Consider the following 22,285-nt stretch of genomic DNA (forward strand, 5'->3'; position numbering starts at 1 on the left):
ATGGATGTTATGTGAAACAATTTAATCAGTCCTCTCTGGATAGACTTGTTTTTTTTTTGTTTTTTGTTTTTGTGAGGAAGATCAGCCTTGAGCTAACATTCACGCTCATCCTCCTCTTTTTCTGCTGTGGAAGACCGGCTCTGAGCTAACATCCATTGCCAATCCTCCTCCTTTTTTTTTTCCCCCAAAGCCCCAGTAGATAGTTGTATGTCATAGTTGCATGTCCTTCTAGTTGCTGTATGTGGGACGTGGCTTCAGCATGGCTGGAGAAGTGGTGCGTCGGTGCGTGCCTGGGATCCGAGCCCGGGATCCGAACCCGGGCCGCCAGCAGTGGAGCATGTGCACTTAACTGCTAAGCCACGGGGCCGGCCCAAGGATAGACTTGTTTTTATTTCATATACTATGATACTGACAGTGGTGGCATTTAATGCAGTGACTTCTATTTGTTTTTCTTTAATTGACTTAATAATGTCATGGGGGTAGGCATCTTTCTGGTATATCACAGCACCACCCCACTGTAGTACTACTAGTGGGTCATTCATGAAATGTGTGCATGTGTCATGCTTATGGAAACATGTGGTACAGGAAATGCTGCTGACACATACCTCTGGGCTTTTTAAAACTTGCATCATTAACTCTTATCCACAGATGTGCTCCTCTGCTTTAAATCCCCTCTCCCCAATTTCCATTAGATTTTTTTAATACCCCATACTACTACTATTCCATTATTTTAGAGAAATTATCCCTTCTTGGCTTCAGTGACCTGCACCTGAGCCCCTCCTTCAATCATTAGCTGTTTATATTGCTGCTTAGAACCAGACAGTCAGATCTGTCCTTCATAACACCATTCTTAGGAGACAACTCAGTACTGCACTGTTAGTGTCCAGGTTTATACTACTCAACATCGTGTCATCATGGCTTCACGTGTATTACTCCCGTATCCAGTGAGACTAAAGGACATAGTCTAGAGTCAGAAGACCTGGGTTCTACCTATAGATCTGCTACTAACTAGCTTGATCATTTTGACCTGCCTTGGTTTGATTCCCAAAAGCAGACCTCAAGATAAGATTTCTGGGCACAATTAGTTTATTTAGGAGGTGATCCCAGGAAGTGGTTGAGAAAGAGGGGATGAGAGACAGGGAAGGGAGGAAGCACATATAAGGCATCTTGAGCAGCAGGTTACCACTGTGTGCAACTGTGGCTCAATTCAACGGGGACCTCGAAGGGCCGATGTAGACTAGAACAGAATTGAGGGATGAGAAGGTAGGGTTTTTATTATCTACGTAGTCCCATCACTCATTAGTGGAGAGTTGCTCCTGGAGTCTTAACTCCCTAGTGGTTTTCATCTTCCATGCTCTCTTCCCAGTGCACCCTAGGACCACAGAACACCCTCAGGCAGAGAGAAGCAGGCTGCCCTTGGCTGAACAGAAACCGTGAAGGTAACTTCCAGGGTTGGACCAAGGAGAAATGGACTCTGACAGAATCTGCTATCTTTAGAAACAGCATATACGTTAGCTAAGAACATAGACTTTGGCTCCTTAATTGAGTACTCCATGATAGTTCAACAAATAAGGCCTTTTTGAGCACTTACTCTGGGCCTAAAGGGTGTTTAGCATTTGGGGGCACAAAAGAAGTTTCCATAAGGAGCTTAGAATATAAGGCAAAGGGCAGTGACATGTACTGAGTGTTTGCCCTGGGTAGGCCTTTAAAATACCCGATCCCGTCAGTCCTGATATAGTGTGGCAAGGTAAGCATTATGATCGTGAGGCTCTGAGAGCTTGATTCTCTTGTTCAAGGTCCCACAGCAGATGGAGAAATAGAAACCAATTCATGGTCCTCTAGATAACAAATGTCCTCTCAGCTGGCTAAAGGGGAGCAGGGAGACCAGGCTGTGTCTGACCTCTGGTTTCTATCGCCTTGCTAAGAACTAATAAGTGAGCTTATTAAGGTTGTAGGATAAAAGATCAATATAAAAAATTGATTGTATTTCTCTATACCAGCAACAAACAATAGGAAATCAAAGTTTTAAAAATTCTGTTTATAATAGCATTAAAAAATATAAAATACTTAGGGATAAATCTGACAGAAGATGTGAAAGTTCTGTACACTGAAAATTGTGAATATTGCTGAAGGAAACTAAAGATCTAAATAAATGGAGAGAAATATGGCTCAGGAACTCAACATTGTTAAGATGTCGGTTCTCCCAGACGGATCTATAGATTCAATGGAATCCCAATCAGAATCCAAGCAGGCTTTTTTGTAGAAATTGGCAAGCTAATTCTAAAATTCATATGGAAATGCAAAGGACCTAGAATAGATAAAACAACTCTAAAAAAACAAGACAGTTGGAGAAGACTGACTTCAAGATTTATTACAGTGCTATGGTAATCTACTACCTTGCTCAAAAGGAAACTGTTCAACTGCCCCTGCATGATTTGGGTTGAACAACTAGGTGGACGCACTCAGAAACTGGAAGATGGATGAGATTGGCATGAGCAACCCTGAGCCTAAGTCTTGGGCCAGTTTGTTGCCTTGTGACATTAGCAACTCCAATATGTTCATGAAAATGACTTTTTTACTTGCTGATTACACAGTTGTCTCCCCTTATCTGTGGGGGACATGTTCTAAGATCCCCATTGGATGCCTGAAACCATGGATAGTACCAAACCCTATATATATATTATGTTTTTTCCTATACATACATACCTATAATAAAGCTTAATTTATAAATTAGGCACAGAAAGAGATTAATGATAACTAATAATAAAATAGAAAAATTATAACAATATATTGTAATAAAAGTTACCGTAGATCTTAGCAACCTCAGCATATGACTTTTTTTCTTTCCTTACTAAGTTGAGAACTCTCACCTTTTCACTTAAAGGAAGCACTTGACAGCTTCTTTTTGGCATATTCAAATTGCCAGCATCACTAGTCTTGCGCTTTGGGGCCATTAGTAAGTAAAATAAGGGTTGCGTGAACACAAGCACTGCAGTACTGCAACAGTCGATCTGATAACCCTGAGAGCTAACAAATGACTAACTGGTGGGTAGCATATATGGTATGGATACTCTGGACAAGAGGATGAGTCACGTCCAGAGCAGGACAGAGCAGGACAACATGAGGCTTCATCACGCTACTCAGTATGGTGGGAAATTTAAAATTTATGAATTGTTTATTTCTGGAATCTTCCATTTAATATTTTCAGACTGAGGTTGACTGAGGGTAACTGAAACCATGGATAAGGAGGAACTACTGTAGAGTACTTGCTGATTTTCTGGCTTTTATTGTTGCAAGATTGGGAACAACAGTCTTTCCAGCTCCCTACATCACTGAGCAGGAACTGTAAATCAATGGAATGAATTTTAAGTAAAAAGTAGAGGAGATGAAATAATTCAGTGGTCTAGAACTGACGATATGAAATGAAGAAAGAGCCTCAGCCCAACTGGATATTGAAAGGTGTATAGAGAAACTAAGATATCCTAGAGCGTGAAGGCAAAGTTCTCTATCATGTCTCCATTTTCAACACCCCGTGAGATTCCTTCTCCAACATTCTCTAAATCGCTTACCTTTCTTAAGCTTCCTTGACTATTTCAAAGCTGAATTTCTCTTTATGAGTATATTTCCAATGGACATGTTGGAAATTATGACATCATTATCTTTGGGTAATAAAAGGACAAAAAGAGGGGCCTGCTGGGTGGTAGCAGTTAAGTTCACGCATTCAGCTTCAGCAGCCTGGGGTTTGCCGGTTCAGATCCTGGGCACGGGCCTACTCACCACTCATCAAGCCGTGCTGAGACAGGTCCCACATAGAAGAGCTACAACTCTACAACTATGATATACAACTATGTACTGGGGCTTTAGGGAGAAAAAAAAAGAAAGAAAGAAAAAGAGGAAGATTGGCAACAGATGTTAGTGCAGGGCCAATCTTCCTCAAAAAAAAAAAAAGACAAAAAGAGAAAATATTATCTGCTATGGGCGTGAAACAGAAATACAAGATTACCCATGACCTCTCAAATCTCAGAGAATGCACCTGGGCATTCCAAGAGTAGGAGAATAATTGGACATCATGTCATTTCCAATAAGATAGTCAACTACATCTCCAGAATATTTTGGCTACGTCATTGAAGAAAATGATTACCTCTTGTTCTGTGGAAAGCCTGTAGACAAGGTCAGCGTCATTGTGTTTTATAAAAGCGTCAGATAAAATCTCCCTCATAATAAAACCACAGAAATATTTTAAGGTTTATTTAAGCAACCTTATAGAGAAAGCAGATATAAAGCCTCTTTCACCTTAACCTACCAACTATTTAATTAACTCTATAACCTCTCCAAGTCCTCCAATTTTTATAGTTTAGTAATTGGTCCATATTATCTTATTTCATTTTTTATTAATTATTTCATATTTTGCTTGTTTCAGTATTAGTAAAACATGTATTATCAATTTAATGACAGCAAAATATTCCATTTCATTAATGAGTCTTGGGATTCTGAGAACAAGAAAGTTGAAAAAGACCTAAAAGGTAAATCTAGAAAAGATATTCACTGTAGAGATGATGAACCTGAGGCCCTGAAAAGCAGGATATATCAATGTTGTATTCTGTTCTGGTTATCTGTTGTTGCACAATAAATGATTTTTATTACCTTTTGTCGTTCTATGGGTTGACTGGGCACGGCTGGGTGGTTCTTGCTTTGGGTCTGTATCAGTCAGGGTTCTCCCGAGAAATAGAACTACATATAGACACAAATATATTATATATATATGGGTTTTTTTCTTTCCATCTTTCTTTTTTTAAAAAAATTGGCTGGAAACTTCAGCAGGAGTTGATGCAGCAATCTTGAGGCAGAATTTCTTCTTCTCCAGGAAACCTCAGTTTTTGCTCTTAAAGGCCTTCATTGATTGGATGAGGCCCACCCACTTCATTGAGGATAATCTCCTTACTTCAAGTCAACTGACTTTAGATGTTACCTACATCTACAAAATACTTTCCCAGCAACATCTAGATTAGTGTTCGATTAAATAACTGAGTACTATAGCCTAGCCAAGCTGACACATAAAACTAACCATGACGGGGTCTCTTATATTGTTACAGTCAGATGTCTTCGGAAGGCTCAATTAGGCTGGATGTCCAAGATGGCTTACTTCCGTGGCTGGTGGTTGATGCTGGCCATCGGCTTTGGAGTTCAGCTGGGGCTGTTGGCCAGCATGCCCACCTGATCCCTCTCTGCTGGTTGGCAGTTCTCTCAGCAGGTGGTTGGGTTCTGAGAGGGAGCCAGCATGCCAAGGAACAGGAAATGGAGGCTGCTAGGCCAGTTAGAGCCTATGCCTGGAGCCAGTACAGTGTCACTTCCACTGTGTTCTATTAGTCAAAGCAGTCATTGGCTCACTCAGATTCAAGAGAGTGGAGAAATAGAGTCCACCTCTTGATTGGAGAGTGGCAAGCCACACTGTAGAACGTATGGGCTGGGAAATTTAGTTGTGGACATTTTTTGAAAATATAATGGCTCTCGCTACTTCCATGCTCACTGGCTCACCATCCAACTGCCAGCACCTGCAACTCTGCCTCAGGGCTTTCACTGATGGCCAGAGTCTGCTGCCTCTTTTTTTTTTTTTTTTTAATTTTTATTTATTTATTTATTTTATTTTTTTCCCCCAAAGCCCCAGTAGATAGTTGTATGTCATAGCTGCACATCCTTCTAGTTGCTGTATGTGGGACGTGGCCTCAGCGTGGCCAGACAAGCAGTGCGTGGGTGCGCACCCGGGATCTGAACCCGGGCCGCCAGCAGCAGCGTGTGCGCACTCAACCACTAAGCCACGGGCCGGCCCTCTGCTGCCTCTTGTGGGACAGGTCTCCAGCCACGGGAAATTAACAGCCAAGCAATGACTGACAAGAGTTGGGTACTACAATTCCCTTGCCTCTCAGAGCTCCTCTGGCAGGATTAAGCTGCAGCTGCAAACAATGGTAACTTGCCTGATAACTCAGTTTATTGCTCTTCCCTTCCTTGTTTCTCTTCCCTGCTCCCTCTATGTTGCTTCTTGAGAGCAACCGCTGAAAAATTTACTTGCCCTTGAATCTTTGTCTCAATGTCAGCTTCTGGGGGAACCCAACTCAAGTTACAGAGTAACTGGTCCGTGGTCAGAGCTAAAACTAGGGTCTGAGCTGAGCCCCAGTCAAGAGTACTTTCCATATTTGTTACACTCTGAAAGAGGTTCAGAATATTCTAGCAGAATATTCTAGCACTTAGCTTTACTGAGTGATGGAGGGAGGGCTTTCAAAAGAGAAAAATTCAAAGTGTGTGTGTTAGCTATCTTAAACAGATGTTTGGAAAGAGCACTGGACTGGGAGTCAGAAAATGTGGGTTCTCACTTTTGCTCTGTCGTGAACAAGTTGTGTAACTTCCCCAAGCAGAGCGAGAGAGGTTAAAATCTCCTGGAATCAGACCTCTGGTGTTCCCATGAGAGTCAAATGCATGATGTCTGCAAAAGCAGTATCATGATGAAAAATAGCAAATGAACGGAAGGAATTAATTTTTCTCATTTTTGGTGGCTCCATTCAACAAAACATTGTGTGTTTAATTTTTTTCACAAGCATCTCATGTGGTCTTGATCCTCATTCTACATTTGAGAAGTAGACAACTGCCCAGTTCACCAATTCATGCTGTCTGGATAGAGCAGGTTATGTCGAAAGTATCCAGTTTTTGTGTGTGTGTGTGTGTGTGTGCGCGCGCGCGCGTGAGGATGATCAGCCCTGAGCTAACATCCGTGCTAATCCTCCTCATTTTGCTGAGGAAGACTGGCTCTGAGCTAACATCTATTGCCAATCCTCCTCCTCCTTTTTCCCCCCAAAGCCCCAGCAGATAGTTGTATGCCATAGTTGCACATCCTTCTAGTTGCTGTATGTGGGGCGCCGCCTCAGCATGGCTGGACAAGCGGTGCCTTGGTGCGCGCCCAGGATCCGAACCCCGGGCCGCCAGTAGCGGAGCGCGTGCACTTAACCACTAAGCCACGGGCCTGCCTGAAAATATCCAGTTTTAAAACAGAGTCTTCACATAGGATTTTTAGCAGGCAGTTACCAATGGCCACTTTAACTAGAAAGAGCTGCTAGGATAGAAAGTCATCTCTCAGTCTGGTCAACAAATGTCCCTGCAACTGCAGAACATACTTAGGCACAGATAAAGCTAGCCAAGATATTTTTTTCCATTGGTTTATTTAAAAAAAAAAATTCACCTCATATTATGGCTTTTTCCCCCCTTCACTAGCTTCTGTAGGATTTATGAATTTCACGTAGCAGTGTTTGTGTATGTTGAGTTTTTGATACCTATCTCTTTGTGTGTTAGTGAGTAGGGTAGAAAAATGCAGACAACAGATAAATAGGGGAGAAAATATCTCAAGAATGGTCTTGGACATATTTAATAATATCGATCATATTCTGTGATAAAACATAAACACAGGGTCAAGATTTATGTACTTATTTGCTTACTAGATTGATCACACTTTCTAGTCAAAAAGGTAAAATGCAATTTAGCTGCATTTGAACATGTCTTGAGTTGACATTCGTTTTTATGTTATATTTTTAAAAGGGAAATAATTTGATTTAATCTACTTGCCAGCTTAACTAAATTCACAGCCATTTCCTACCAGAACAGGAACTGGCCTTCTCTTGCTACACACTAGCCTTGGCTTATGCTAAAGAGGGAAAGGACTTAATCTGGGAGTTACATTTCTTCCAGATACTAATTTCATACTGGATATTTACAAAAAATACAGTTGGTTAACAGATTCCTATCTACACCACCCCCACCAGAGGGGAGATATTCTTTCTTTTGTTCATTGTTCTGCTGGTGAGTTAGATCCTAAATGCTGAGAACTAATTACTCTCCTTGTGCCACTAAGACAACTCTTTACAGCACTTCACTTGCTTCTTCCATTGTATGGAATCAAATCATATGAATTTTCATTTAATTTGTTTATTCATTTGAAAAATCCATCTAATAGAAATAGGAAAAGGAAAAAAACTAGAAAATAAAACCAGTTTCTAACGACTTTAAAGTGAAACACACGTATTATTTTAAAAAAGAAAACCTCAAATTAAGGATTTAATTGAAAAAAAAATCCTTTATTTTCCTTTCTTCGTATCTATAGTATGGAAAAGACCACACAGCCCATTTGAGTTGGGGGAAAAGTTGTCCTTTGAAATGACTTCAGTGATATGATTTCATCTGTATTTCAAACGCATTAATTTCACACCGTCCGCAGTAGGTAATGAAGATGCACAAGTTCGGGTCAAATTCGCCCTCCGGAAAAACTGCAAATTAAGATGCTGTTGACGGATACGCCGCAGGCTGTCTTAAGCGTCGTGATCAAAATCCAAATAGTAAGGAGAGGGTCCCGGGAGGGATGCGTTTGGGATTTTGACAAACCCTCGACCAAACTCAGACGCCCAGCCTGCACTTTGGCGAATCTTTTTCCCAGGCAAGAGACCCCCTCAGCCCGCTCGGGGCTCGCAGTGTTTCCCAAGAGTGGTTCGACACCCTCTTCAACCCCCAAACCAGACACACCCCGACCCCGCCAACGGGTCTGGGCTGTCAAAACACGCGGCGGCTCGTTCAGTCCCAATAACTCGCGTGATGATTAATGAGCGGCCTGATGATTTAACGTCTCGTGTGATTAAATTATAGGGCGTGGGGGAGGCAGCTCTGCGCTCCCTCGCCGAGGGCCGACCGCGCCGCGCTGCGGGTCTGGGCTGCGGGCTCCTCCTCCGCGCGGCGCCCGGCCAGGCTCCGCGGGCGGCCGCTCCGCGCCCCCAGGGTCAGTGGGTCCCGGAAGGGCAGGGCGGCGGGGGTGGGGGTTGGAGGAAAGCGTGGCTTGGAGAGCAGAGCGGGGAGGTATGGGCACCGGGCAGCTTGGGTCTGAGCCGAAGAGCTGGGCGAGGCCGGCTCCTCCCCCTGCAAAGGGGTGTAGGGCCCGGGAAACAGCCCCGGGCGAAGGAAGAGCTCTCCCTTGAATCCTCTGTCTCTGCGCCACAGGGGCTTAGAGAGTTCCAGGGACCCGAGACCCCTGGGAGGAGGGGAGCCCTGGCCCCGCTGGGTCTCCTCCCAGCCCCCAACCCCTCGCGCCTGCACTTGGAGAGGGTTTCCCTGCAGGCGGGGATGTGGCGGCCGGGTCGAGCCACCCCAAGCCCCTTCTCTTCCCCAGCCCACGGACCCCAGCCCTGTCCCGTGTCGGGGGGGGGGGGGTCCATGCCAACCCAGGGGCAGGCACGCCCGGCGGGGGGAGGGAGTATGAAGCCTCGCAAGAGCCTGGAGCCTCGGGACGGCGGAGAGACGCTAACGACACTCAAGGCGCAGAGTCTCCGGGGTGCCCAGCTTGATTGATGGGGGAGGAGGCGCGGGGAGCCGATCTAAGCCCCTTTGGGGTTACTAGGGGGACTCCTTGCTGTCACTCTCTTTTCCTTAAGGGGCCGAGGACAGGCTCCGGCGTGTCCACCCCTTCCTCTGGGAGAGGTGTGAGTGCGGGTTTGGAGGTGGCGCCCCGCACTGGTCCTCGTGGGTAAAGGGGCCGGCTGCCCTCACACTGTACCCCGCCGCCTTGGCGCAGTTCTGTCCCAAAGAGGCAGGTGGATGCTTTTGCTGCAACGCAGAAAAGCAGAGCTCCCGGTCTGCGCGGGGGGCGGCAGCCTCGGAGGGGTCCCTGAGAGGCCACTCGCGGGCCAGAGGGAGGGTCACCTCTTACTTCATGATCGCATCGAAGGGCTTAACTTTCAGCAAGGAGAGGCGAGGATGTCCCCGGAAGACCCTAGGAAACTGCAGCCCGGGCTGTTCAGATGCAGAGCGGGAGGGTGACAATGAGAGGGCCACACCCGGGCTCCGGAGGCCCGGTGTCCAGCGGTGCCCCGGGCCTGGCAGGAGAACAGCTGCTCAGCCGAGCAATGACATCCTGGGGGGGACGCCGCGAACTGAACCCAGGCTACCCGCTTTCCTTAAGCTAGAGAGGTCCGAGAGAGCTCCAGGAACGGCGTGCCTGGTGTCCGGTGCCTGGGCTCCAGGTGCGGTGGCTGAACCTCCCTCTGAGAAAGGGATAGAAGATCCTAGGCCGGGTTCCTCGGATATGCGGGAATTACCATTTCTTCCTCGGCTTCTCTAGATATTGGGAAGTAGCGCCAAGGAAGGGGGAAAGATCATGAACAACCAAATGGACTTGTAAACAGAGATCACAGTATGGGAAAAAATACATATATAATCTCAAAATATCCAAAGAGAATATAAAAATAAACTTGCCAAGCCAGAGCAGAAACAAGCTACTAATTCGTTCTTGGAGGATCAGCCTGAAATGCTGCAAGTTAGCGGAAGGTGTAGGCTGTGCCTACAATTCCAGGATATTCGGAACATACAAAATCCCCCTTAGGAAAAAAGTTTGAAGGGCAGGGGTGGTGGGGATGGAGGAAATGCTCAGAGCCTTGTCTTGTCCTTGGTCTGGGTGTGGTCCTGGAGGTGACTTTCTCCGGAATGGCCGAAGCCGCTTCTGTCCAGGCCGGAAGGCTAGTGTGAAGAGGAGGTCACTCCCCTCAAGGTGCCTGAGTAATAAGTAAAAAGGGTTTATGGGCAAGGCTGTTGCCTGCGACCATCTCTGCAACCGGGAATAATTCTGCAGACAGGTAGCCCCAGATATCAGTAGTGTGCGCGCTGGCGCTCGAACCGCGGGTACCGACACGCCCCGAGGCCAGACGCGCAGGTCGCGGCCTGCCACTTTTGTCCCTGTTCTTAAGCTCATTTCTTAAATTTGCTCCTCGTCGGTGCTTCTCTCAGACACAAGCTGAACTCCTATATCTGGTTTCCACCCAAAACAGTGGCTGGGCCCACGGAGGACAATTTAAAAGCTCAGGGCCAACTTTTTCCTCCAAAAGGTGCCACATGCCGCGTAACTAATAGGCGCCTCGTGGATACAATATCTTTCCCAGAAATTGAATTTGGGTTCCAGAAACAGGACTGGAAAGATCCTAGACAGAAGTGTGTCCTTGGACAGAAGGACTTGGCATTCTCAATATTAACATGGGGGCAAGAGGGGAGCCCAGGTAGGTTTTATTTTCCAGATTATCGTCGATCTGTTGTCTGACTGAACGACGCCAGGATACAGTGAGGGTGATGGCAGTCTCCAATCTCTAACGATTCCCAACGTTTCGAAAGGAGAGTTAGTTTTATTCTCTTATGCACAAGATCACTCATGTCTAATGATGTCAGACACTTGCAAAATGACGTCAAATTGGTGGCGCTTTGGGTGGCATTGTTCATTCGACTTGCCAAGACGCGAGCGGGGCTGCCTTTTCCTGCCTCCAGAGCGCGAGTTCGCGCACTGATCTCACCCCTCGCTCTCAGCCCTGCTGCCGCGCATCATTTAGGCCAAGATCGGGTATAATAGAAAACACCATCAGCAGACAATTACCCTTTCAGAGGATTCACGTCTCCTCACAGACACTGTTATTTGAGAAATAGGATCATTTGATTTCATGTTGCACTAAATAACACCCAGCCGGTTCAAATTGCCAGCTTCTTAAAAACCGCCCATTGGAATAAATTGCAGCAGCCTCTTGCTTTTCAGGGCAATATGTTGGGCACCGGGCAGAACCTGTAAAAATAACTACAAAGCCAGCCCTGAGCCGTCGCTATTGGTGGGAAGGGCTCTGCCACCCCGCAGGCAAAGGCATTCAGCTACCCGGTTTCCTGCCACCGCCCCCTTCGCTCGCCAATTTAGAGATGACTCAACCACTGGGCTTGGGAATTAAAATGCACAGCCCCAGCCACCAGGAGAAAGCGCTTCCGGCCACACGGCGCGTTAGTGTCCCACGGAGAAAGATGGGCGGGTGTGCAAGGCACAGATTTCCGTGTGTCCCGCCGCGCTGCCTGCGGGGCTTGCGCGTTTGGAGACTGCCGCGGGTCTGGGGATCTGCGGCCGGCGTGTGCGCTCTCCAAGTTGGCGGGTCTTGGGTTCCCAGCTAGAGCGTTCCGCTGCTGCCGCGCCCTGCTTACCGGTGCGCCCTGCAGGCCTGCGGCCGCGGTGCCCCTCTCTGACCTCTGCACGGGCGCCTAGCCCGGGCCGTGGCTCGCGGAGTCTGACTGGGGACAGGAAGAGGAGGGAGCCTCATTGCGGCTTCAGCGCGGAGTCCAGAGGGAGAGGGCGAAGGAGAAAGGGAGGAGAGGGGCGAACTCCTGTTCGCTGCACACTCGCCACCAGAGAGGTTTCAGAAAGTATTAACCTTTTTGAAGTCGGCCACGAGCAGCGGTTTGTTAATTGACACCCTGTTCAACTGGGTGGCAATTGTTCAGCTCGATGGGGACGATCCACTCCCCCCCCTTTGATATAAAAGAAGATTTGACTCCTTGGTGCTTGGTTCATTTGTGCCAAGGAGCAGGGTAACTGAAGACGAGCGGGGCCTTGGCGAACCTGTCTGTTGAAGTCTTTATTACATTTGTGTTAACGTACTTCACGAAGGCCGAATTAGATTCTCTCCCCCAGGTAAATTGAGGTCCGCCTACCGGAGACTCACCTGTGCACTCGATTCGAAGCGTGAACTGGAAGGACCCTTTTAGTGGGTCCTGAGACCCGGAGGGAGTTCATCTGAGCCTTTGGGGACAGGGTGGGGGCCTTTCCCCTTCCCCCGCACTGGGAGGAGCCAGGGAGCAGGGGGGTGTGGGGAGGCGCCCAGAGGGGAGGTTACAGGCGGGCCGAGTGGGCAACTAAATTTCTCTCTCTGGGGTCGGCGCAGACTTTAGCTCAGGAGCAGTGTCGGGGGTGGGGGGGGTTTGCGGGGAAGGCGTGGGCCTCTGCCCAAGATGGGGTGATGGAGGCCTGAGCGTGCCTGCACCCTCCATTTGGCCTTGCCCTGCGGACCCTGAGCCACGCTGTCCCTTAGCGTTTTGCCCATTCTTCTCTCCCCCAAGTAACAGCGCCATCTACGAGGCCCGAGTATACCCAAACCAAACCCTGGGCCGGGTTGGGCGGCGGGCCTTCAGAGCGGCCCTCCGAGTCTGGGAGGAGGCCGGGAAGAGCAGCCTCGCAAGCCGCCAGCTCTGGCCCTGTGTATCCTGATCCGAGGCAGGCCGGGGTTGCCCACCCAAGCCCAGGGAGAGCCCCAGGGCCTGCTCCATCCAGGTCCCTACCCTAAGGCTCTCGCGCCCGCACCCCGAGCGGCACACTGCTCCTGCCCCGAGTGCCTCTGCGAGCCTCCAGCCCGCCCCCGCCCCCCCCAGCTCAGGGCGCTCCCTCCCAATTCCCCAAGTCCTCCCCACGGGTGCAGCCACGGAACCATTTTTTGGTCAAACGCCAAGCCCAAACACGACAAGTTTTCGAGGAGTCAGAACAGGGTGATTAAATTCGGAGGAGCCGGAACACACGTCTTGCCCGGCTTCAATCTTCTCTGTCCGCGCGAGTGGAACTGCAGACGCGCAGACGTGGAACGGCTGCACCGCGGGCATCGCGACTGACATTGGAGCCCCAGAGCTGGCAGAGGCTGGGCCGCAGGGGACTCCAGGGCCGGCGTGGGTGGGCCTCTTCCACCACACACGCCTCCCTCTCTCTTTCGGACCAGAGCCGGGCAGCGCTTCAAGTCCGACCTCCAGCACTGGGTGGGGGAGTCTTGTGTCCGCCCTGTCCCGGCCTGGGAGCCCCAGGTGAGAGCAGTGAGAACCAGCTGTCGCGGCTCCTGTGGGCTGCGGCCTCGGGCTTTGGCCGTGGCCAGCAGGTCATCCCCTTGGCTCTCTATTCCCGCCTCCACCGGGGTCACGTCTCCGCAGTGCGGCCCCGCGCTACCCTCCCTGGCCCGCTCTCCCTCCATGTCGCCGCATTTACCAGCGAGTTTTGTTCCCCCGTCGGATTCCGGGCCGAGGGGCTGTAACCGTGCTCTCCTCCGACGGACGCTAATCAAGTAATTTCCCCATCCCAGCCCCATCAAATCGCTCTTTAGCTGTTGAAGCGCGGAGTTTTGCTCGCCTTTTCACATGCTAATCACGCCCATTGAGCGGCTCTCGGTGGGGCTGTTTGTCGCGGGATAAATCTTGTTTGCCGGCTGCATGATTAATTGATATTGTTGTCTGGCTTTTGTGGGGGCCGCGAGGAGCTGAAAGGCGGCGCGTTGTGACTGCGCCGGGGGCCGCTGGCGACAGCATCGGGCTGCCGAGGTCCCGGCGAGGTCGAGCCGGGGCTGATGACATTAAGCGCCCGATTTGGTTTTCCTTATTAAAAAGATGATGAAAGACTCAGAGACCCTAGTTTACAACCCACCACCGGGGCGCAGAAACCGCACGGAGTTTAAGCCACAAGCGCAAAGCCGGGCGTTTGCTCAATTCAGAGAAAAGAGTGGGTGTCACTTCTCCACGCGGGAGACACATCGCGTTTCGGCCCACCCGGGCTATCGGTGGGACTTGAACATGGGTGCGCAGCGTTGTGCTTTGGTTTTTCAAACAAAGAATAAAATCTTTATTTTTTTTCCGGTCGGGCGTTGTAAAGTCGGGTTAACACCCTTAAAAGATAAATGAAAGGCAGCCAGAGCTCAGATGGAGACCTTGCAGGCAGCGGGGGAGGCAAGCAGCGCAGTGGTGCGTCCAAGCCTGACCCGGGGGTGCGGAAGCGTGGAGCGCTTACAGGGAGTCGGTGGCGGCGGCGCGGCCGGGCGCTAACGCCGACCTCGCAGCATCGCTAAGGCCCACGGCCGCCTGCAGGCCAGCGTTTCATTTGCCAGCACGGGGCCCTGGTCTTGGCTGTGTTTTCCCGCTGCCCACAGGTGTGCAGTCAAACCAACAAATTCCTCCGCCCTCCGCACCCCTCCCGCCCTCTCCCCTGCGTCCTGGGGTTTTATCCTCTACGGACGTCCCCGAAAACTTGGCGATTCAATTAAATAATTCCAGTTACGTGATGCTCCTACCGCCTGCTTATTGCAAATATTTCCTTTTTTGAGTCGTTAAAAAAAAAAAAGCAAAGAGAAGAAAAGAAACTGTCGCCTTCGCTTTCTCTGCGAGCGGAGTAATTGATAGGTGCCACCGGAGGTCAGAATTTGCATAAGAATTAAGAGCAGTAAATTAATTTAATATTCCATGCACATCTCCAATTATTCCCGGAGACCTTTGTCTCGGTGGCTGCCAGAGAGGGGATTCAGCTGCTCTTCAGCCAAACAACATCTGTGCGGTTAATAATTTGATAAACACCTCATACAAATAGTTTCTGAATTATCTGGCAGCCCAGTGACTATTCAGTTTGGAAACGTTTTGGCAGGGTCTCCCGGTGTCCGAGGGCCTCAGGCGTCCGCCCAGACAAATGTCTTCTTATCTTTTAAACATCAGCAGTCGACAATGTGAAAATAAGTCATTATCATTAAGTAATAACCCTGCCCTTTAAAAAAAAAATAAAAACGCCTGGGTCATCACAGTGTCGGCAGGTCGTCTATTAAAGACCGTGAGATGAACAGACTTGCTGGAGAGGGGGACTGAGCGAAGAACAACCTGAAGGGGAGGGAAAGACGTGGGTGTTGGGGAGCGACTGGATGGGGTGGGGAGCTTTTTTTCTTTGATATCACGGATTGAAATTGAGTGACTGGACTTGTGTAATGGAAATATTTACAAGGTAAGGAAGGGTCTTGGTGATTGCTACTGGAAGGGGAACCGGGTAGGTAGGTGAGAGGGAGACCAGCTCTTTGCTGTATTGCTTCTGTCCCTTTCGCTGTTCTCCCTACACGCAGATATTATTTATTCCAAAAATGAATACATAAAAAACAAATTCTCACCAGAAAACAGGGGTGGATTATTTTGGCTGGATATAGTCCTTAAGCGACTTCTCCCCATTCCTTCTCCTGACCACACTTCCTCCTTCCTACCTTCCCCCACCAGCCAGTGCCCCCCAGCCTCCTGGCAGCTTCCCACAAAGCACAGGTATGTCAGCCTAAACCTTGGGTTGGCCCGAATTTGCAAGGAAGCACTTGCAGAAGGATGCTATCCTGTTGTCAAAACAGACTTGAATTTAGACACTTTTCCTTTGCTGTCCCTGTCTCTGCACTAAAGATTTCATGGCTCTGATTATCTTCCTTTATCTTTCCGCCACCCATAGCAGAGCCCTGTTCCTCATATAAAGTCTAGAAAGGAACCATTTGATCTTGAATGAGACTCAGATTGCTCTAATTTTTGCAACCTGTGCAATGCAGCTCTATTTACTAGAAGTCTGTGTTTACCCTGGAATTGTTCTGCCAGGACTTCACTATAGTAGGTTGTTCCACTAGGATTCTTATCTTTGTCTATACATTCCTTCATGTCTGATGTATACACCTCACCTATTCAATATTCTACTTTCTATTTCCTACGCTGCTGACAATCTAAGTACTTGAAGCCACTGTAAACTACCCCAAAGTTCTGAATAGTGTCGAAGCAGTAATATGATAGAGCCTTGTCCTTGTACTCTAATGAGCCTGGGGTAGCAGTGAGCTTTAAATACAGGCACACCCTTCAGACTTCAGGTCTAAATATACGACTTTACACTGAATGCAGTGCTTGCCTGGGCTCAATTGAAGAATTACTTTTCCAGAAAACAAGTCATTGTGTCACAAGAATAGGACAATAGCTTTTCTACCAGGTACATTCATTTCTGTTTTTAACATTTTCTTCTTGCATTTCATTATATTTTTTTCCCTTAGAACTATGGACACCGCCGGGCCTTGCAGGCTTTTATAAGCACACAAATCGTCTCTGTTCTTTATGATGGGGGGTCTCTGTCTGCATCTTTTTTATTAATTTCTGACTTTGATTCAGACTTCTCTATTCAGTGGGCTGATTTGGAAACATTTCTTTTCTTAAATGGAACATTATCAATTCTTTTGGGAACCATTCTAATTTTAAACACCAACATATTCCATTTCTTAATCTGCAGCTCTGATGTTACTCATTTTTATGCACACAACCCATCTCCTTGGGCTGTGGTTCTTTTATGCTTGATATTTATCTTCTTTACATTTGTTTGACTATTTTTCAAGGTAGTATATGGGCAGAAAATGACTATTAAGCAAGAAGGCAGGGAACTCTGATTATGTTTTTGACTATGTAAGTAAAGCCACAGAACACTGAAATTTTGAGATTTTTTTTTTACTGATGAGCCCTCTCCAGAAAAGCCGTCTGGATACCATTAAAGTTGATGAGTTTGGAAAGATTATCCTGATAAATGGTGGGCCTCTTGGTGATTAGACACATATTTTCAACATGGTCTCTTAAATGAGACTGAGGTCTGCGTTTGGAGGGAGGTTTGCTGTGCATAACAGAAAATTGTTGGGGAAAAAATCTAGAGTACCACCTTACTTTGTAGAGTTCAAATCTCTACAAAGGTGATGTTCAATAACTTAAGCAACACATACCCTGGTTATTTCCAACCTAATTATGAAAGAAATATACCTTCTATCTGGGGAAAAGTTGAAGAATGGCCAAGGGGCAGAATAATGATTTAAAAACTCAGTGCTATCTCTATCGAAGTTAAAGGATTTTATTTTTTTAATTTGAGAGAGGAAAACAGGGCAGAGCTACTAAACAAATTTTTCCAATGAAGAAATTCTTTCAATTCATTTGCTTCCATTGCTCTTCAAAAAAAAAAAGACAAGTTCTACATATATGACCAGCTTAAACCCAAATCTAGTCAAAAACTGAATTTGAAAAATATGGGTCAGCATATAAGAGATAAGCAGGATTCACTTAGATAAACCTGTCTGCTCTCATTTTCCTCTACTTCAATATTTAAATAAGCTTTGCTGGGTGCTGATGCCAGGTGAGCATCTCCATTCCTGATATGGGGTTCAAAAAAAAAAAAAAAAGAGCTTCAGCACTTATTAGCCTGTGGATAATTGCAAGCCACAGAGTAAGTCCAGATTCTTCAACGATGACTGTAAAATGTCTCTGATCATCATGGATGTCAGCCAGTCTGATGGTTCTTGTCTCTCCCTCCCCTGGCCAGGAGTTGTGATTAGTACTGACAGATCGAGCTTCACCTGACTCCAGGGGCACCCTTCACATTGCTGTTATTGTAGATTTGTATGGTTTTTAAGACACTGTTCTGGTGTATGGCAGTAAAGTTCCTTGAGGAGGAGGGCCATTATTATGTTTTAAAAAATACTCACCAAGGGGCAACATGGGCTACAAGTGAGGCTGGTTGGCTCTGCTTAAAGGGGAAGATCATGGGCAGTAGTGACTATGCCATTTGCTTTGGCCAGAAAGTCCAATCTAGCACCCTCGTGTAGACTGAACTTGAGAGGGTTTCCAAGGGCTTATTCTGCTTTGCTGGCTCTCTTATAAGGGGAGATGAATCCTGCAGACTATCAGATGCTTTTTTTTTTTTTTTTTGGTGAGGAAGATTAGCCTTGAGCTAACATCTGTTGCCAATCCTCCCCTTTTTTTGCTGAGGAAGATTGGCCTTGAGCTAACATCTCTGCCCATCTTCCTCCATTTTATATGTGGGACGCCTGCCAAAGCATGGCTCAATAAGTGGTGCCTAGGTCTGTACCCGGGATCCGGGCCTGTGAATCCCTGGCTGCTGAAGCGGAGCACATGAACTTAACAACTCTGCCACCGGGCTGGCCCCAGAATATCAGACTCTTAAGCGTGACATTTGAGACTTGCCACAGTGGGGGTAGAAAGAAAAAAAATGGTAGGCAGAAGGCTTATAGTTCTAGTTGCCCACTAACTAGCTGCAAGCTCTTGGGCAATCACCTAATCTTCCTGTGTCAGAGACTCCTGTATGCTACTTCTCACCAATTTATTCTCTTTTTGCTGGGCACATGGCTGCCCAGCTGGACTACATTTCCCAGCCTCCCTTGCAGCTACATTTAGCCCATGTGACTAAGTTCTCACCAATGGATTGCAAGCAGAAATGGTGGGTGTAATTGTCATCTCATCCTTGCACCTTCCTGTTCTTTCTTGCTGTCTGGGAATGATGCTAATGGAGGCCACAAATTGAGGATGACAAAGCTCCTCCAATGACCTGGGTTTGCAAGATGACTTCCTGGAGCAGAGTCTACCCTCTCACCCTCTCTTAATGGGGAGAAATAAATTTCTATTGTGTTTGAAAAACTGCGTATTTTTGTTCACTTTGTTACAGCACTCACCCCAAATCTGCATCTTGGTTTTATTTTTCTTAACTGTAAAATGAGAGTATCTTAGTTTGGGTTTCCCCAAAAGCAAGCAGTTTATTGGGAGGTGATCTCAGGAAACGCCAGTAAAAGAGTGGGGTTGAGAGACAGGGAAAGGGAGGTGGCCATTAAAGTGCATTATAAAGCAAGTTACCATTGTGGGCAACTGGGATTTGATTCTACTGAGAAAACTCTGGGGAACTGTGTAGAACACCTGCCTTAGAGTAAGTCCACCTGAGCTGGAGTATTTCTACCCCAGTTCCCATTAGTCACTGGCTGAGGGTTCCTCTTCATGGGCATTATTTCCCCAGCACTTCTGGCCTGTTGCATAGGTAGAGTGGGCTGCAGGGGCCAAAAAAAGCACCCAGACAATGAGAAGCAGGTACTGGTGGTTGGATATTGAGCTGGTACGCACTGAAGTATAAGGGCAAGGGTCTCCGGACAGGACACTGACTGCATCTGCTACAGAGGGCATTGATGAATAGTCTTGAAGATCTCCTTCCCACATTAAAGTTCTCTGGGCCCAGTTTATGAATCTGTATTCTTCTAGTTGCTAATCTGAAATGTCCGCTCTAGCCAGATAGGTTTGCTTAATTTAGGGCTCCCCAAATACCATGTGCATGCGTTCTCATTTTATTTACGCCATCCTTTCACGTGGAAAGCATCTCAATGCTCGTGTACTCCCCTTTATCCCCATTGAATCAGTTATCTATTGCTGTTTAACTAACCACCCTAAAACTTAGTGGCTTAAAACAACAACGGTTCATTATTTTTCACAATTCCATGAGTCAGGAATTTGGGCAAGACTTGCTGGGTACTTCTTCTCCATGGAGTGTCAGTTGGGCTTATTCATGTAGAATGACCAAGATGGCTTCTCATCTTCCAGGGCCTCTCTTCACATGGACTCTCATCATTCAGTAGCCCAGCCTGGACTTCCCCACAACATGGCAGCTGGGGTCCAAGAGGGAAGAAGTGGAAGCTACTAGTCCTTTTAAGGCCTGTGCCACTGGAAGTCTCAAAATGTCATTCCCATCTCATTCTGTTGGTTAAAGCCAGTCACAAGGTGGGGATGGAAAATGGGCTCCTCCTCTGAAGAGAGGAGCTGCATGTGGTAAAGGAATGGAAGAACTGAGATGGCCGTATTTGGATACTATATCTTGCCTACCCGTTCTTTTCCACTTATTCAAATCTCTAAGACATACTCCTATCCTACCTCATATAAGAGGCCTTTCCTATTATGCTAGTCCTTTGGGGTCTAGCCCTGTCTGCAATCCTAGGGCACCTCTTATTATACACACTTGTTGTTTTGTCCTTAGTCATTTACTGTCTTGTGACACTTTTTGCTGCTGCTTATTGCTGACTCTTTGAGGGCAGAAAATGCAGGTTAGACTTCAGAACATTTGTACAGTGGGAGCACACAGCGGACTCTCGATGTGTGTCTGTGCAAAGACAAAGGGAGGACACAGAAGTAAGGGCTGGGTGGAGGGAGTGACCAGCATGCATATGCCTTTGGGCTGAGATCTAGATCAGTCAACCTCATTTCTAGTAGATTTAGCTAGAGTCATCAACTGCTTATTCTGAAAATCAAGTAAGTCTGAAATCCTCCCAGCCTACAGGAGGCTTAGGTGACACACACCTCTACATGCAGGAATAGCGGTGTTTGTGACTGGAATGGATCACCCGAAAGGTGCCTGGAAGAATTCCCCTTCTTAGACACCACTTCTCCATGATGTACTGTTCCCTTGTGTCAAGCATTGCCCTCTTTGAAAATGCAAGTACTATCTTTGAAAATGCAAGTACTACCCGTTGGAGAGGGAATGGGAAGTGGAGGAGGGATGTGGAAATTTGAATCTTTGATATCTTAGTGCAAAATTAACTGATAAGAGCAGTGTTTATTTTTCTCTCATAGAAGAAACTGGGGCAGCATGAATGTGCTGGAAGATTAGAGATTACTGATGCTAAAGGAAGGAGAACTGAAGAGGAAAGATACCTGTGGACAAGTCATCTCCCTTCATGTCAGAAGGGCCAGTTGTCCAGGAGGGGACATTCTGAACAATGCATTGTCCCGGGCATTAGAAAGTGGGTAGCATTCTCATGGACAGCAGAGAAAAGTGGAAACATGAGCCAAAGGAGGATTCCAGAACTTATGAGCAGGTTTGTGTGGGTTTGCAGTCAGAGGATGGACATCCCTCCAAACTCTGGGATCTAATCTATGTTGTGACTGTGTCTTTAGTCACTAGGTTTCCACAGGGAGAGTAAGCCTGTGGGAAAACTGGCCCATGGTGTCCACAGGAAGTGGAATAAGTATCGTTGTTGTGTTTTAGTAGAACCAGCAAAGGAAGATCAGCAGACAACTGGGATGAGTCTAAGTGCTAAAGATTGACAAGACTTCCTCTGTTGCTCCTAGTGACTCGTGGGGGCACTTCTAAAGCTCCCTGAGCATGCAACTCCCATCCCGCTTTTTTATTAAATGTCCTGAATTGCCCTTTTGGATCAAAACTGTCTTTATTATATCAATCAAAAAAGGCTTGTTTCAGCCCACCTCATGGCTAAGGATATCGATGTGTAAAAGATGACGGTTTCAACACATTATCAGGACTGGCAACTTTTTGTGCACTGATGTTGACTGGCATGCAGAAAATGTGCTTTACTGGATTCTTGGAAATTTGTAATGGACGCTGGCTCTAGGAGAGGCAGAACAGAGCATAGACTCTGCCATGGGTCACATCTGTGTTTAAATTCTGCCTCTGTCACTAGCCTTGTGACCTTGAGAACATTTGAAAATTCTATTAGATGTGTCAAAAGATTTCCTCATCTGGAAAGTGGGAATAGTAATACCTAAGTCACAGGGTTGTTGTGAGTAATAAATAAGTAAATATATGCTAAGTTTCTAGAAAGTTCCATGGCACAAAGTTATATATAATAAATGACTTTTAAAACAAGGTTCTTTTTTGTTACTTACCATCTGATCATTTCACCATACTACTGTGCTTGCAGAGTATGTATGCATTTTCCATTTACCATCAGAAAAGATACATAGGCATATGTGATTCCTAAAGACAGGGAAGAAATCCAGAGGATCTAGGATCACTGGCCATCCTGTTAATTGAAGAGAACCTTTTGGCACAAATTTGGGGGATTCA

The 22,285-nt window shown here is 47.0% G+C and overlaps 1 long non-coding RNA gene across 1 annotated transcript; it reads left to right on the forward strand.

Moving 5' to 3' along the window:
• Window positions 1–1,238: 1,238 nt before the first annotated feature.
• On the forward strand, window positions 1,239–20,812 carry LOC131401987 (uncharacterized). The gene is made up of 4 exons (XR_009218170.1): window positions 1,239–1,439; window positions 8,258–8,375; window positions 20,029–20,205; window positions 20,752–20,812. It is a non-coding gene; the product is annotated as an uncharacterized LOC131401987 (long non-coding RNA).
• The last annotated feature ends 1,473 nt before the right edge of the window (window positions 20,813–22,285 follow it).

This window comes from Diceros bicornis (assembly GCF_020826845.1).
Source record: "Diceros bicornis minor isolate mBicDic1 chromosome 3 unlocalized genomic scaffold, mDicBic1.mat.cur SUPER_3_unloc_1, whole genome shotgun sequence".
NCBI classification, from domain to species: Eukaryota; Metazoa; Chordata; class Mammalia; order Perissodactyla; family Rhinocerotidae; genus Diceros; species Diceros bicornis.